At 40.6% G+C, this 16,640-nt stretch overlaps 1 non-coding gene and 1 pseudogene across 2 annotated transcripts; both read left to right on the top strand.

Moving 5' to 3' along the window:
• The first annotated feature begins 682 nt into the window (after positions 1–682).
• LOC143863249 (putative pectinesterase/pectinesterase inhibitor 45) lies at positions 683–3,090 on the top strand (annotated as a pseudogene). The gene is made up of 3 exons (XR_013240839.1): positions 683–1,596; positions 1,704–1,857; positions 2,344–3,090. The product of XR_013240839.1 is annotated as a putative pectinesterase/pectinesterase inhibitor 45 (transcript).
• On the top strand, positions 1,955–2,026 carry TRNAH-GUG (transfer RNA histidin (anticodon GUG)). The gene has a single exon. It is a non-coding gene; the product is annotated as a tRNA-His (tRNA).
• Positions 3,091–16,640: the final 13,550 nt, after the last annotated feature.

Below are 16,640 nucleotides of genomic sequence, written 5' to 3'. Positions count from 1 at the left end.
GGATTTCTCTACCTGGCTGTCTTCTTATGAATAAAGTATGAGGCATGATAGGAAATAATTCATGTGCTGACAAGATTGACTTTATGTAACTGAATGAATAATATGAACACGAAACCTAGATATTTCGGAGATGATATCATATGATATCCATTCGACCCCTCTGTTTTGATTTTGGCACTCACCTATTCATAAAAATTGAGATTGTCTTTTATGATATTTTGTTACTGGTAAGCGGTAATATAAAGGAGACACGAGTGGTGTCAAACAGTTAATTCAATAGACTTTCATCACATAATCACGTGGGTCAAAGTTCCATTAGAAATGAGAGATGGGCCATACTTTTCGGCCCTACTTACCAAGTGGAGGTCAGTCCACTCGGTCAAACTTAGGATGTGGGCTCTTGCAATTTCATGTGGTCAAACTTAGGATGTGGGCTCTTGCAATTTCATGCGAAAAAATAAAATGAACGGGTAAAATTCTCCCTGGAAATGTCCTATAACGGCTAGAATCTCCTTCAACCATTTCCGCAAATTGTAACTAACTTTCAAATTTAAGGCTCTTCCATTCAAATAAAAACAAACAGAGGGAGCTAAGATCAAATTCTGGTTACACTCTTTCTCTCTACCTTGCCTAGATTTGTAAGGCAGAGGGAAGTCAAGCTAGCTCCACGTACGATCCAAATATGTCTGCCTTTCAGGATTTTGGCCATTTAACAGAGCGTAGAAAAGCCGAAAGGAAGCAAAAGATGAGAAAGAGGCTTACCCTTGCCGGCATCTCAGCACTAGTCCTCATCATCCTCATAGCTGCTGGAGTCTTTGGCGTCGTTTATAAATCAAAGCATGGCTCAAAGAACAATGAACCTACTTCTTCTTCGTCCACGAACCAAATTTCATCGTCGATGAAGGCAATCAAGATGATGTGTGCTCCCACAGATTATAAGCAGAAGTGTGAGTCAAGCTTGTCCAAAGCAGTAGGCTCCAATTCATCCGCTCAGCCCAAAGATCTTATGAAGTCTGCAGTTCTAGTGATCATCGATGAGGTCCACAAGGCCTTCAATCGCTCTTCGGCCTTTCAAACAAACGACCCAAAAATAAAAGGGGCAATGGAAGATTGTAAGGAGCTATTCGGTTATGCCATTGATGATCTAAGAGCGACAGTTAAGAATCTTGACGTCCATGACATTGGGGATCTCCCTGAGAAAGCCCATGACCTTAAAACATGGTTGAGTGCAGCAATTTTGTACCAACAGACGTGTGTGGACGGGTTCCCAGAGGGTAGATTGAAAGCCAAAATGGAGGATGCAATTGTAGCGGGTAAGCAATTGACAAGCAATGCACTTGCAATCACGAATGAAGCATCATCGCTCCTCTCCATGGTCAACATACATGCAGGGGGATTTAAGCGGCAGCGCCACCTATTGGGTGTAGGGGATGATGGTCTCCCCGATTGGATGTCGGATGAGGAGAGAAGGGTGTTGGCGGAGCATTCTACTACTGGTGCATTAAAACCAAATGTGGTGGTGGCTAAAGACGGTAGCGGAGATTTCACTTCCATTTCTGATGCACTTGGTATGATGCCTGATAAATACAAGGGAAGGTATAATTGCATCAATCAATCTTCTTCTACTTAATTGGGCTTTTATTTATCTTGGTGATCATCCTTACTCAGAAAAATTAATCTGCCTTTTCTTGTTTTGATGATAGGTATGTGATATACGTCAAACCGGGGATCTACAATGAGGCTGTGATAGTAGAGAAGAAGATGACGAACGTTATGGAGATGGAGTTAGGAAGACAATAGCCTCAAACAACAACAATTTTGTTGACGGGACCAGGACTTTCCAGACAGCAACTTTAGGTACGTGAAACAAAGAAATACATGGGTAAAACATTCCTTAAAAAATTAAGATTCTTGACTTTATTATTAAAATAAATTGGCAGATGGTATGCAACTAGTGGCTGTAGTTTAGTGGTAAGAATTCTACGTTGTGGCCGTAGAGACCTGGGCTCGAATCCCAGCAGCCACAGATTAATTTGTAATGTTTTTACCGTTACTTACCCATTCTCCTTGAGCCCACTTTGATCCAATGATCTTAGCCCTCCGATCTATTAAGCCTTGTTTTGTTTCTATTTTGAAGACTTTAATCTTACCAGCTATGGGAATATGGGTTGCCTTGTTATGCTAATCAAATCAAAGATCATGATTTTACACTAATCTTGCTTGATCGTAATGAACAATCCTAATATGCCATGCAAATGTGATGATATATTTTGGCTGATAAGATGAGAATTCTCTCTGATTAAAATCTGATTTCCGTAATTTTCTTGTCCATTGATTTCGCAGCTGCCATAGGGGATGGTTTCATTGCTAAAAACATGGCATTCAGGAACACTGCTGGGGCAATTAAGCACCAGGCAGTGGCCCTCAGGGTCCAATCCGACCGTTCAATTTTCTTGAACTGTCGGATGGAAGGTTATCAAGATACTTTGTATGCTCAGACCCACCGCCACTTGTATCGAAGCTGTGTGATCACGGGCACTGTCGACTTCATCTTTGGCGATGCGGCTGCGATCTTCCAAAGCTGCACCATGGTTGTTAGGAAACCCTTAGACAACCAACAGAACATTGTCACCGCTCAGGGAAGGATCGATAGGCACGAGACCACTGGATTTGTGTTACAAAACTGCCTCATTCGCGCAGACAAGAAGCTCGTCCCCTTGAAGAAAACGATCAAGAGCTATCTTGGAAGACCTTGGAAGGAGTACTCCAGAACCATTATCATGGAGTCGACCATCGAAGACTTGATCCATCCAGATGGATGGTTGCCATGGGATGGGGACTTTGCTCTCAAGACCTTGGTTTATGGAGAATACAAGAATAAAGGGGCAGGTGCTGCCTTTGCAGGTAGAGTTAAGTGGCCAGGTCGTAAGGTTATTAACAAGAAAGAAGCCATGAAATATACTGTGGCCAATTTCATACAAGGAGCAGAGTGGGGGAAGGGCACCGGCACTCCTGTTGACTTAGGGCTACTTAATTGATTAGTTTTTGACAACTTTAAAAACAAGACTGGGATTGGAAGACTGTGAGATGGGCTGGTTTCTCTCAGTTTCATTAGGGTTTGATTGGATGTAAATGTTGTGATTGTGGGAATTAAGTGGTAGGCTGATATATTTCTGTTTGTCGTCTTCATCAAAGAAATTATTTGTATAAACATATAGGTTTATCTCCTACTTCTTTTTTCTGCACGAGCTAAATCACTGTGGTCCCATGGTGGTTTCTTATGGGGCAAAAGATGTAGGAATACAATTTTTGGCCATCTTTCAAGTTCATTCAATTGGCCTGCTGACAAAGTTGTGTTTGATATGGAAAGCCCGACCTCCTATTAAATCAGTGCTAAGTTTTATCTGAAAATGCTAAGGAGCTTCTCTCCCATTATGTCGTCTGAGAAATTGATCTGGTGGAAGGAAGGATTCACGAGCCACTTTGAACTGCAACACCTCACATTCTCAAGCCAAAACAAAAAAGTGGTGCGGATCATCAGGTTATAGTGGGGACCATGAATCCCGTGGCAGTGACCCAGCAGATGGATAGCTCTAGACTGGATACAGTTATGTCTTCGATGGCTTCTACACTCTCTAGACGTTAATATTCGATGGTGTACAGGCTCTTAGCAAAGTCACTCTAAAAATTCACCAATCTGGCAACAACCATTCCAATAAAGCTTTGGAAATAGGCTTTTCAAGGCTCGTTCATATTCCTTTTTTTTTTCCTCAAATCATAGTTCCCCTTGAAACATAGGATTTCTAGGTTTAGCACATCCATCATCGCTGGAGTGAGTCTGTTAGTACCTGATGAAACTAATTAGATTAAGCCCGCTAAACCTGTCCCATACCATACCAGGCTGGGCCCCACCTAGTCCCATGCCTAGGTAGGCCAGTATTGACCCTGTAGCTCAATGGTTATGGCTTGTGGTCACCAACGGTTTCTGATCGCACAAGGAGGGGGAAGTGGGAGCTGGAGTATTAACCTCAGGGCTAAGCTGAGATCTCTGATAGCGCAAGGAGGGCAAAAAGAAGGGAAGTGGGAACTGGGATGTTAAAATACCTTCTCTCCACACCGATTGGTAGCCAATCTTACCAATCGAATTTCAAACCTCTTTACATGGACAGAGAAAAACAGAAAATAGATAGGGTTTTATTGGGGACCTAGTTTTCATACTCCTTGCTTGGAGACCTGCAGCGGGGATCTTGGTCGACTGAAAATAGGGGTATTCAGGTTACCCACAGTAGACTGGAAACAGGGACAGACCGATAGCTAGCAAGGGATAGCTATTCCCATTACAGACCATCACCAGCTCAACCGGTCTTAAGGCAACAGGAGATAAAAATATCAGCCCCATGCTATTGCCAAATGCCAACACAGTTCGGTGAAATCACCTAACTTGATTTCTTTTTGAACAAGTATAGCCATCCAGTTTTGTTCAGTAATTTTTTATTTTTTTATTTTTGGCCATCGCAACATAAGTCGGTGCACTCACTCCTCTTCATTCCTTTTGGAACCCAATTCGGTTCAGTCATTTGATAAAAGCTCCTGATATTTTCTCCATTTTTTTTTGTCTTGGTTTCTGGAACCCAGTTCGGTTTGGCCACTTGATAAAAGCTCTTGATATATATTTTTTTTTTCTGGAACTCAGTTCGGTTTCTGGATCCCAGTTCGGTTCATTCCATCGTCTCCTTCAGTGATTGCTTCATCATCCAGTTTTGACGATCATTCCATCGTCGACCCATGGCTCACCAAACTGGTACTTCACAACCAGAGACAACTCTCTCAGGTACATTTCTCAATCTGTCCTCATCAAATAACTCTACACTTGGATACTTGATACAGGAGCCACTGACCAAATGGTTAGCTCCATTTCGCTTCTCTCTTCTATTATCTATATTTGAACCACTTTTGTTAAACTTCCTAACGGCAATCTTACTTCAGTTTTACATATTGAAATTATGCCTATATCACCATCATTGGTTTTAAAAAATATACTCTGTGTTCCATCTTTGAATTTTAATCTCATTTCTGCCAGTATTCGAATTGCTCTATAACTTTCTTCTCCGATTCTTGTATTATCCAAGACCAGTCCTTGAGGAAGATGATTGGAACGGGTAAGGAGATCAACGGTCTTTGTATTTTTCACCTTCCCAAACAAACGGAGTCACATTTAGCAGCTGTTGTCTCTTCTTTTGATTTATGCCATAGGAGGATGGAACACCTTTCTAATAATCGTTTGAATTTTTTATCTAGACATGTTTCAGATATCTCTATTTCGCGGAAGTGATGAGTTTGGGCTTTTTCTGGTCCTATTGGTGTGTGTGATTCTTCTGAGGCAGAAGTCAAAGCGGCCTATTTTGAGATCAAGAAGTTGAGTAGGGAAGTCTTGGACCATATTATTGTTGAAGGGGATTCATTGAATGTCATTCGGTGGTTGAAGGGTGGTGTAGCTCTTCCTTGGAGATTTTTGGCGTTATTTGATGAAATTGAGGATTTTGTTGCGGGTTCGGCTATTGTCTTTAATCATGTTTGGAGGTCGGATAAACGAAAAGGCGGATGTGTTAGCCAAGCAGGGAGTTGGGAAGGAGAGTATTCTCTGGTTCGATCATCTTCTCCCGTAGTATAATTTTGTTATTTTTGTTGTATCTTTTCTTCTTCTTCCCTGTTTCTTCTTTCTTGTTTTTGTTCTCTGGGTTTGCCCCTTCTCGGGTGCTCCCTTGTCATTTAATACAAATCAATACAAATCGCTATTTCAGAAAAAAAAAAAGATAAATCTATTTCGCTTCCTACACATTATGATGTTTGACCACGTGCTAAACAAACTCGACTTCCTTTTCCTTTGAGTACTATCTCTACTATTGAACCTTTCCAATTGATTTTACTGTGACATTTGGGGTGGTTACCAAACAGCTTCAATTAATGGTGCACACTACTTCTTAACAATAATGCACGGGGTTTTTCTAATGCGATATAAAATTGAAACTCGCCATTTAATTCAATCCTTTTTTTTTCTATGATTGAAACCCAATTTAGGTGCAAAATTAAACAGATTCGGAGTGATAATGGGCCTGAGTCTGACATGCGCTCTTTCTACCAAGAAAAGGGTGTCATTCATAAACGAAGTTGCGTTGCTACCCCGCAGCAAAATGGAGTTGCTGAACGAAAGCACAGACACCTCTTAGAAGTTGCTCGAGCTTTACGGTTTCATGCAAATTTACCATTTCGAATTTTGGGGGGAAGGCATTCTTACGGCAACTTACCTCATTAACTGCACCTCTACACCCATCCTATATGGAAAGACCCCATACGAGGTCCTCTTCAATGTTAAACCTTCATATTCCCATTTGTGCATTTTTGGGTGCCTTTGCCCAGTACCCTCACTTCAATTTGCTTCAAATTTGATCCTCACGCACGGAAATGTATTTTTCTTGGCTATCCACATGGTTAAAAGAGCTATAAAGTTTTTGATATTGAGACTCAATCCCTCTTTACCTCCAGGGACATTATCTTCCATGAATATATTTTTCCTTTTCAGTTTCTAAAGCCAAATCCCCCTCACTAGTTTTACCTCTCCTATCCCCAAACCATGTTGATCATTCTGATCATCTTTCGCATCCACCGGACATTTCCTATGACCCTCATTTACCATCTCCGGACCACTGGAAACTACAACTCCTGCACCGCATAATTCTGGACTACAAACACAGGATCAGCATCGTCCTCGTTACTTGCCGGATTATCATTGTGAGTTTGCCGTTCATTGCTCTCACAATCTGTCACTTACCTCATCGATAGGACCTATAGTAAGTACTTCTCACAGGACACTCTCTCATTTTCTTTTTTATGATAGACTTTCGCCATTTCACTGAGCTTTCTTTGTAGCTATATCCTCCATTATAGAACCAAAGTTTTTCTGTCAAGCTGTCAAAGATCCAAAGTGGTGTGAGGCCATAGCTGTCAAAATCAAAGCCTTGGAAGCAAACAATACTTGGACACTTACTTCCTTGCCACCCCACAAGAAACCCATTGGATGGAAATGGCTTTACAAGGTCAAATACAATTCAAATGCGTCTATTGAACGCTACAACGCTCGCTTTGTAACAATGGGATATGATCAAAAGGAAGGATTGGATTATGGAGAAACCTTTGCCCCGGTTGGTAAGCTTGTCACCGTTCGATGCTCTTGGATCACGCCTTGCAACCTTTCCCATGGAGCAAAATCTCAAGCTTACCAAAAATTAGGGTCCTCTTCTTGGTGATCCATCTTGCTATTGACGTCTCGTAGCCTGTCTCATTTATCTCACGATCATGAAACCAGATATTGTTTACTTTATGTAAATTCTCAGTCTATTCATGGATAAGCCGCGCCAACTGCATCTCGATGCTGCCCATCGAGTGCTTCGCTACCTCAAACAAACACCCGTAAAGGACATCTTACTATCTTCCTCTAGCTCTCTCCAATTTTCTGCCTTATGCGACTCAGATTGGGCTAGGTGCATTGAGTCTCGTAGTTCAATTACAGGCTATTGTGTCATGATGGGTGCTTCTCCTATTTCCTAGAAGTCCAAAAAGCAGTCTACTATTTCACGCTCATCTGCTGAAGTCGAATATAGAGCAATGGATAGTACTTGTTGCGAGATCACATGGTTGCTCTATTTATTACGAGATCTTCAAATCTCCCACTCACAACCAGTTGTGTTAATTTGTGATGAGAAAGCAGTCATACACATTATTTTGTGATAATAAAGCAGCCATACACATAGCCTCCAATCCCCTTTTTCATGAATGGACGAAACACATCGAAATCGACTGCCACATTATTCGTGAGAAAATCCAACAAGGATTAATCCCTATGGCCTACATTTCCACTGATCAACAACCTGCGGATGTATTTACAAAGCCCCTTGGTGCATCACAATTTCATTACCTCAGTGTGCTCATTGTATTCCCAACTTAGAATGCAGATCTTGCATAATAGGAAAGTTTGCTCATTAAAAAAAGGGCGGCCCAGTGGACGAGGCTTCCGCCATTGCGGGGTCTAGGGAGGGCTAGATGTACACAGCCTTACCCTTGCTTTGCAAAGAGGCTATTTCCGTGACTCGAACCCGTGGCCACCAGGTCACAATGGAGCAACCTTACGGTTGCGCCAAGGCTCGCCCTCTGAAAGTGTGCTCATTGTATTGTAAAAATGTGGTCAATGTGTTGTCATTTTTTATATTCTATTTATTTGTAAACATGTTGTACCTATATAAGTAACTTATGATGTCAATAGAAAATACACATTAAAGGAATTCCGATTCATTTTTTTTGTCAGATTCTACCCAAATCTTTTCTATCCCCATATTTCGAGCTAATTGGATCCCTGTATGAATAGCTTTTAATTCTAGTTTGAAGATCACTTCCTTGTCAACATCGATTGAGAAGAGTCAATGAACAGCCTCCTGGCCGTCCCTCATAATGTCACGCCCCGACCCAAAATCCACGGCCGGGCCCAAGCGACAACCGCCGCATACTCATGGGTGACCCCACAAGCAGGCAAGACATTCATTCTTAGTCCAATTGCATTCACATAAAATAACGTGTACAGAGCATTCTAATAAATACCGAATTAAATAACCTAATTAGATCAACCTAAATCAAACCAATGGTTCATGACCAATAAATCCAAGTTCACAAATAATCACCTCAATAAACTAAACAAGTCCTAAAATAACTGAAGTAATGGAGTAACGAATGCAATGTCTAAGAAGAGGTCCGCAGCCACTGATCGCCGCGCTCCAAAAACTCCGATCAACCAATCTACTGTCCTTGAACATCTGAAAAAAAAATGTCAAGGAACCACGTGTGACCAAAGCTCCCTGCAGGTAATCCCATTATCCATGCAAGCTAATACAAAATAATATATAATGTTAACCAAAGTAATTTGTGCAACAAATAGAAATCAAATCCACCATGGGAGTAAACATGCCTTTGAGTTCACTTTGATCATAGCGAAACATGTAATAGAAATAGTGGGAATCAAATCTAAATCTGATAAAAATAGTTTACAAGTAATGTCAAATTCATAGAGAATATTTTGGTCTCAATATATGGTTTTGTAACGGTATCATCAGTAACAATCCCTCAACACTCAGTCTTCACTGTGGCCAATTACTCTCCCAATTGGCAGGCCTGTACCCCCAAGCGAACCATACGTCTGCCGAACTCGTAAATGCAAAAATAAGTGTGCCAAGTATATACACACTCGCCAGAACTCACTTCTCTGGCGGCCAGAACTAACATCTCTGGCAATCAATCCATATCCCCTTTAGAGCACACCTTACTAGGGGACCCGAACTCACCTCTCGGACAGATCCTCCAAAGTTCCATGCTAGATCTCACCTTTCTAGAGGACAGTTGGGTACAAAAGTTTGACGCTAGATCTCACCTTTCTAGCGGGCATCCTTTTATGCCGAGATTGGGAGTTCAAGGTTCTTGAAACACGAGTGAAAATACATAGTGTTTATCAATCACAGATACGCATAAATGGTATTGCAGGGACATGCCAAAACCAGTCTAAAAATCAATTTAAAATCCCAACCTTGGGAAAACATCATCACGTAGGTCCATAGACATGATTCTAATATAATAAGCGACTGGTTTTTAAGTTATCAATTTTAGTAATCAAATCGACTCATGCCAGAAAGACAATTGAAATCAACTAACCATGTGCAAATTCCCAATTGTATAGAGTATAGGTTACTCAGATAATCGTGCATGTGTCTATGATAATAGATAAATACGTATGTGTGTATAGGTGGTCAAAACCCAAATGAATCTACATGGGAAGCATGAGATGTCTTTCTTTCCCAACTTTTCTTCGTAATATCTCATTAAGATTCATGTCTCATTTCCATTCACAAGTCTTTGACAAAAGTAATGCAAATATGTAGTTTCTATCAATACTAACATAAAGCATGGTTGTAGGGGTGTCAATGGACCCAACGGTCCGATGCGATCCAAATAATTAGAACATTAATAGTTAGAATTTGAGTATAACAGTTGGATCTTAACATGTCCATTGGATCCGTATCCCTAGGTTTGAGATTATCTCACATCAAAATGTAATGGGGATTCCTAGATTAGAATTTATAAATTAAAAATTGTACTCAAATAACAACAATGGGTCGTGTATTTTCCATTTTGATGACTATGCTCTTCTTACTTTAGGAAAACTCTTACACTTCGATGGGTAGTCTGGTCCGAAATAAATCGTAACCCGGACTCGAATATCAAGATTTGAAGAAAAACCCAAAAAGGATTTATAGCAAGAGTAGGATCGATCGCTTTCTTATATGCCCTAGGTGGTTGAGCTTGGTTCCTGAGGTTTAGATGAGCTTGGTTCCTGAGGTTTACCAGAGGTCCCTCATACACTCGTTTTCTGATCACTGTCCTATTCTATTGGATCCGAAATTGGAATCTTGGGCCCCCCACCATTTCAATTTGAGATTGCTTGGCTTCAGATCCCTCATATGGAAGAGAGATTGGGTGAATGGTTGGTATCTCATAAATCTGTGGGTCCCGCAAATGTGGTGATTGGGCTGAAACTTAGATATGTAAAGAAGAAGCTTAAGGAATGGGTGAAGGAAAGGAGTTTGGTAGTATTGAGTCGAATGAATTGGTTGGAAAAAAGGTTGAAGAGTTAAATGTTATGGAAGATTCAGGGGTGGGAAATGTTAACTCTAGGGAGGAGTTAGGGAGATTAAAGGAAGAACATAAAGGTATGCTGCTCCATGAGGAAATATCTTGGAGGCAGAAGTTGAGGGTGAAATGGATGAAAGAAGGAGATAAAAATATGGCCTATTTCCATGCTATTGCTAGTGCGAGGAGAAGGAGAAATAGGATTGAATCTTTGGTGGAAAAAGGGGTTAGTGTGCATGGAAAAGATAAGATCACAAGTATTATTGTAAATTTCTATGTGTCATTATTCTCGTCTAAAGGTGTTACTAGACCATTTCCAGAGGATCTGGAGTTTAGTGAATTGAGTTTGAACCAAAGTATGGAATTGGAAAAGTCGTTTGAGGAGGGGGAGATCGAGAGAGGTGTTTTCTCCATTTGCAGAGATAAAGCCCCTGGGCCTGATGGTTTTTGTATCACATTTTTCAATCCTGTTGGTCGTATGTAAAAGGGGAATGGGATTTTTTAAAGAATTTTACAAGGGAATGGAGTTGGATAAAGGTATTGGGGCTACTTTCATTGCACTTATTCCGAAAGTTGAAGGAGCATCTAAGATAACTGAGTATCGTCCCATAAGTCTTGTGGGATGTCTATATAAAATTCTGGCCAAAGTTTTAGCCGAACGTCTGAAGAGGGTATTTCCAGTTGTTATTTCGGATTGCCAATGCGCTTTTGTAGCACAGAGGCAGATATTAGACTATTCCTTAATTGCGAATGAGGCCATTGATTCATATCGTAAAATGGGGTTTGGGAGTTTATGGAGCAAATGGATTAGGGCTTGTGTCTCTTCTGCTTGGTTTTCTATCCTGATTAATGGGTCCCCTAAAGGTTTCTTTAACACTTCTCGTGATCTTAGGCAAGGGGATCCTTTATCCCCGTTTTTGTTTGTCATTGTAGCTGAAACTCTTAGTAGATTGATGGCGACAGGGAGGGGGTTGGGGTTGTTCAAGGGGTTTTGTATTGGATGTGACAATGTTGAGGTCTCTCACCTCCAATTTGCTGATGATATTCTCCTTTTCTGCGAAGCGGAAAGAAATCAAGTGTGAAACCTGAGAGCTGTTCTGAGATGTTATGAACTTATTACTGGGCAGAGGTCCAACTTTCACAAGTCTAGGTTGTTCGGTTTAAATATTCCGTTAGAAGAGGCGTTGGAGGTGGCTAAGATTTTCGAGTGCAAGCTAGATCAATTACATTCTTCGTATTTGGGTCTTCCCTTGGGGGTTGGAAGCCCCAAGAAATCCTTATGGGATCCTCTTGTTGATAGAATTGAAAGGAGGTTGGAGACATGGAAAAGAAATCTGGTTTCTAGAGGAGGAAGACTTGTGTTGGTTGAGGCGGTGTTGGCCAATATTCCAATATATTTTCTGTCATTGTTCAAATGCCTTGTTAGTGTTGCATTGCGTATAGAACAAATCCAACATAGATTTGTGTGTGTGTGTGTGTGTGTGTGTGGGGGGGGGGGGGGGGGGGGGTTAATGTAGAGAAGAAAGGTATTCCCCTGGTGAGCTGGAAGAATGTATGTCTACCTATGAAGAATGGTGGTTTGGGTATTGGGAGAGTGAGGGAGTTCAATCGTGCTCTATTGGGTAAATGGTTGTGGAGATTTGGAGAAGAGAATTCTCATTTGTGGGTGAGGGTTATTGGTAGCAAATATGGTCGTCTACTTGGGTGGTGGTCGTCTACTTGGGTGTGGGTATCTAATGATCATTTAAAGAAAAAAGGATTGACTTTGTGGAGAGACATCTTGAAAATGTCGTTCTTTTTTAACTTAAATATTAAGTTTAGGGTCTATGTGGGAGACAAGATCAAATTTTGGAGTGATGTGTCGTGTGCGGAGGAGTTGCTTTAAGTATTTGTTCCTGAATCTTTATAGGGTTGCTTCTAATAATGAGGCTTTTGTTTTTTGAGTGCTTTGATCGTAGAAGGGGAGTTAGAGTTTGGAGCCCGGCTTTCAGGAGGAACTTCTTTGATTGGGAGTTAGAATCGACATCTCGCCTTTGTCTTCTTCTCTAGTGGTGCTATATCAAGAGTAGTAGTGTGGATAAAAGAATACGGATTGCGGAACCTTCTGGTATCTTCTCTGTCAAATCATTCTATGAAAGCCTGATACCTTGTACTGTAGCTTCATATGCTGCCAAGGTTTGAAAATTTCATTGCCCGCCTCGGGTTTGTATCTTTGGATGGGCAGTTTGTCGTGATCGAATTCAAACGATTAACTTTTTGAGAAAGCATGGCATGTTGCTTATTAACCATTGTCCCTATGCTTAGAGGATGGGGAATCTGTGGATCATCTCTTTATGCATTGCTCATTCACCGGGATTATATGGAGCTTAATATTCATGAGGTTTGGTATTACTTGGATTTTTCCTTTATCTATTCCGATGTTGCTACACCAATTGAGTTTTGTGCTTTGCAGAAAGAAAGGAAAAGTCTTGTGGAATATGTGTTTGCTTGCCACTTGGTGGGTTGTTTGGAAAGAGAGGAATTCGAGTGTCTTTGAGGGGTCGGCCAAATCACCGCATTGGCTTTATATGACAGTTATTGCATGAGTTATTTCTTGGGCGAGATGACATCCATTGTTCCGCTTTGTTTCGGCTTTTGACCTTCTAGATGGTTGGAGGGTTGTGTGCTCTAGTAGCGTGAGGAGGTCTCAGGTCTTGCAGAGGTGGGTGCCTCCTCCCTATGGGATGGTAAAAATGAACTTTGATGGTGCATGCTTTGGCAACCCGGGCCCGGCCGGGGTGTGGGCGGCTTATGTCGTAATGAGAGTGGCGAAGTTCAGTGGGTTGGTCCATTGGGGTTTGTGATGCCTCGGAGGCGGAAGTTAAGGCTGTTTTTTTTTTTTTTTTTGTATTAAAAGATTTAGTAGAGAGATTTTGAAACATACAATTGTGGAGGGTGATTCTCTAATTCAATGGCTAAAGGGTGGGGTGCCTCCTCCATGGAGATTTTTAGCTATGTTTTATGAAATTGATGAGCTAATTTCGGGTTCGTCTATTGTGATTGAGCATGTAAGGAGATTGGCAAATGGGGAGGCAAATTTGTTGGCTAAGCAGGGTGTGAGTGGCGGGGTGCTGGAATGGTTTGAGTTCCTCCCGTTTTGAGTTGTGTTTTGTTTTTGTTTTTTCTTTCCTTTTCTTTTATTTTTCCGCTTCTTGTATTCTTGGGGTGGTCCATCTCAGGCTCCCTTTCTTTCTTTCTTATAATATCTATTTACCATTTCAAAAAAAAAAAAAAAAAGGATTTGACCCAATGGATCAAGACCAGGCCATGAGTGGATCCTATCCGAAATGGATCCGTTGACGCCCATACGTGGTTGTCTTAAAAACAATCAACATGGAAGGGCTGAATTTATATATAATTACTCATCGGAAAAAAAAACCTAATATACCGATATTGGGAAAATGGGTACGTACCACTTGTGTGTACAAAATACCCAAATCTTTCTTTGCAAGGTCAAGACCCAAGAAAGGAAGAAGATTGTTTAGAGGCTGAATAGTTATGGTGCAGTGCGATGGTTTGTGGTTGTCTAAATTCTCGAAAACAGGAGGAAAGCAACCTCTGACTTAAGCTTTTCCAACAACAAGATGGTCAGCTTCCTAGCCCGGAAACCCGAACAGTGATGGAGCAACTTCTGCCTTCTCGAGATGTTCCAAACCAAAAGCTCAAAAGTTTTTAGCAACGTTCAACTACAAGAATCAGCAAGTAGAACACCCAGACCATATTAATTAAAGCTCCAAAATACTGTTACTGCCCTAGAGAATGAACAGACACTCCAAGGCTAGCTTCTCAACCTCCACTTGTATTCCACGCTTCTAATGCCTAGAAAAGGAGAGACCGAGTGATGTTTTGCTTGATATCATTGTCTTTTTGTAGGCTCCAATACTATATTGATCGAAGGGTATATTTAGAAGAGAGCCCCATCATAAAACTAGAATATGGGCAGGACAAAATAACAAAAAGGAAACCCATTGGACATCATCAACCCTTCACAAAATTTGGGAAAATTTTGGTTCTGCTATAGAAGGTCTCGGTTGTAATTCAAAGGTGAAGACTAGTGTCCAATTTGTTTGATTGCCATCTTACCATTGAAGGATAATTAATTCCACGGCAACTTGGCTTCTTCAAATTAGCATCTACCACTTATATTAGGACACTTGTAATTGACAATAATAATAAAAGGGAAGGAAAGAATGCTGTCCCACTCACCCATCCAAATTCCTTCATATTTCTAAATTACTCAAGACTAACCAAATCTATTCCTTGGCAAAACATCCTTCTATGGCTGAACCGCCCACCTTATTTAATAAGCATACAAAACTTAACAACCCAAGAATCGTCATGATCTTTAGAATTAAAACACTTTCTATTGATAAAAATAAAATCTTGTTTGTCAAGCACTCTTGTAGTAGAATTTCCATTCTAATGATAGTATATAAAATGGTAGTCTAGTACTATGGGACAGTGTTCAAGGAAAGGATTTCTTTAGATTGAATCTTAGAAGATTAATTGGTGGATCTCGTTTCTTACCCAAAATCAGTGTTATATGGGGTGTGGCTCTTCGGCATAAGTCTCGGGTTTGCTCCCTGGAAACGTGTGATCGAATCCCACCCGGGCTTACCCGATGCGCGTGGTTTACGGGCTATTGCGCGCATCCGTAGGGAATTGTCCTACTTCCAAAGGGGGTGGGGACACCCTACGTCACCCAAAAAAAAAAAAAAAAAAACCATCAATCTTTGGTTTTGATAACTACACCCATTTCAAGGAAGATCAACATTAGTTCCATTTTGATAACTACACCCATTTCAAGGAATGATCCTAGTTAAATTTTGGTAATGACACCCATTAGAAGAAAAAAAAGTAGCCATAAGCTCCATTTGATAATGACAGCCATATTTAAAAAAAAAAAAAATCACATGGGGCCTTGTATTACAGATAATACCTCCGATGCCGGCACCTTCGTCAACTACTGAAGCGTCTGTGTTTAATTTGTATTCGCCAGCAATTGGTTTTGTCCATAGAGCATTCCTTAGTGATGCTCTGTTTTTTGGTGTTGCTTGTAGTCAATGATTCAATCAATGGATATTAATTGCTGAATTAAGAACAAAGAATGCAAACACTATCAAGAATTTCAGTTAATAATACAGGAAATACAATTTGTAAAAATTAAATATTTTCCATTCAAGCTACGAAACAATCTTTTCCCAACTCGTCCCCCACTGTCATGCTCTTCAAGAAACTTCCCAATATGAAACATTTCACAATTCCCCATCTTCTTTGACGAAAAATGATCTATAGAAGAGCCAACCTGTAAGCGAGTGCATGAGGCTATGAGCACCATAAGTGGCATTTTAATATTCAGAACAAGTGAAATGTCTCTAGTAATAAGAAATTCTTGGACAAAACGAAAAACTGAACCCCAGTGCATGAGGCTATGACCACCATAAGTAACATTTTAATATTCAGAACAAGTGAAATGTCTTTAGCAATAAGAAATTCTTGGACAAAACGAAAAACTGATTTTTATTCCAATACACATTGGGGGTAGTGAGCATCTATCTTTGCAACCTCCATCTTTAGATGATCCATTTCCTAAAGAAGATACAAGGTAAGAAAATGAAGCCTGTGAGCAACAGTCAGCTCACATAAAAAAAAACAGTAAGCATGGACATAACCTTTGCAATAGAGCGTCAGAACTAGAAAGGAGATTCATGATGTTGCTATTCAAGAGCTCAACCGAGGATTAGAAAATGGAGATTACATATTTTTTATGCCATATGCCTGTGTGCCACATTTTTCTTACAAACAGCTCCTTTAACCACCACACGGAGCAAAAACGATGCCAAAGCCTTCATCAGTGGAAGTTACATGCAAAAGCA

This window comes from Tasmannia lanceolata, unplaced genomic scaffold, assembly GCF_043159265.1.
Source record: "Tasmannia lanceolata isolate RefF3 unplaced genomic scaffold, GAP_Taslan_0.1 ptg000044l, whole genome shotgun sequence".
In the NCBI taxonomy this organism is placed as follows: Eukaryota; Viridiplantae; Streptophyta; class Magnoliopsida; order Canellales; family Winteraceae; genus Tasmannia; species Tasmannia lanceolata.
This window is presented reverse-complemented; position numbering and strand designations above follow the sequence as displayed.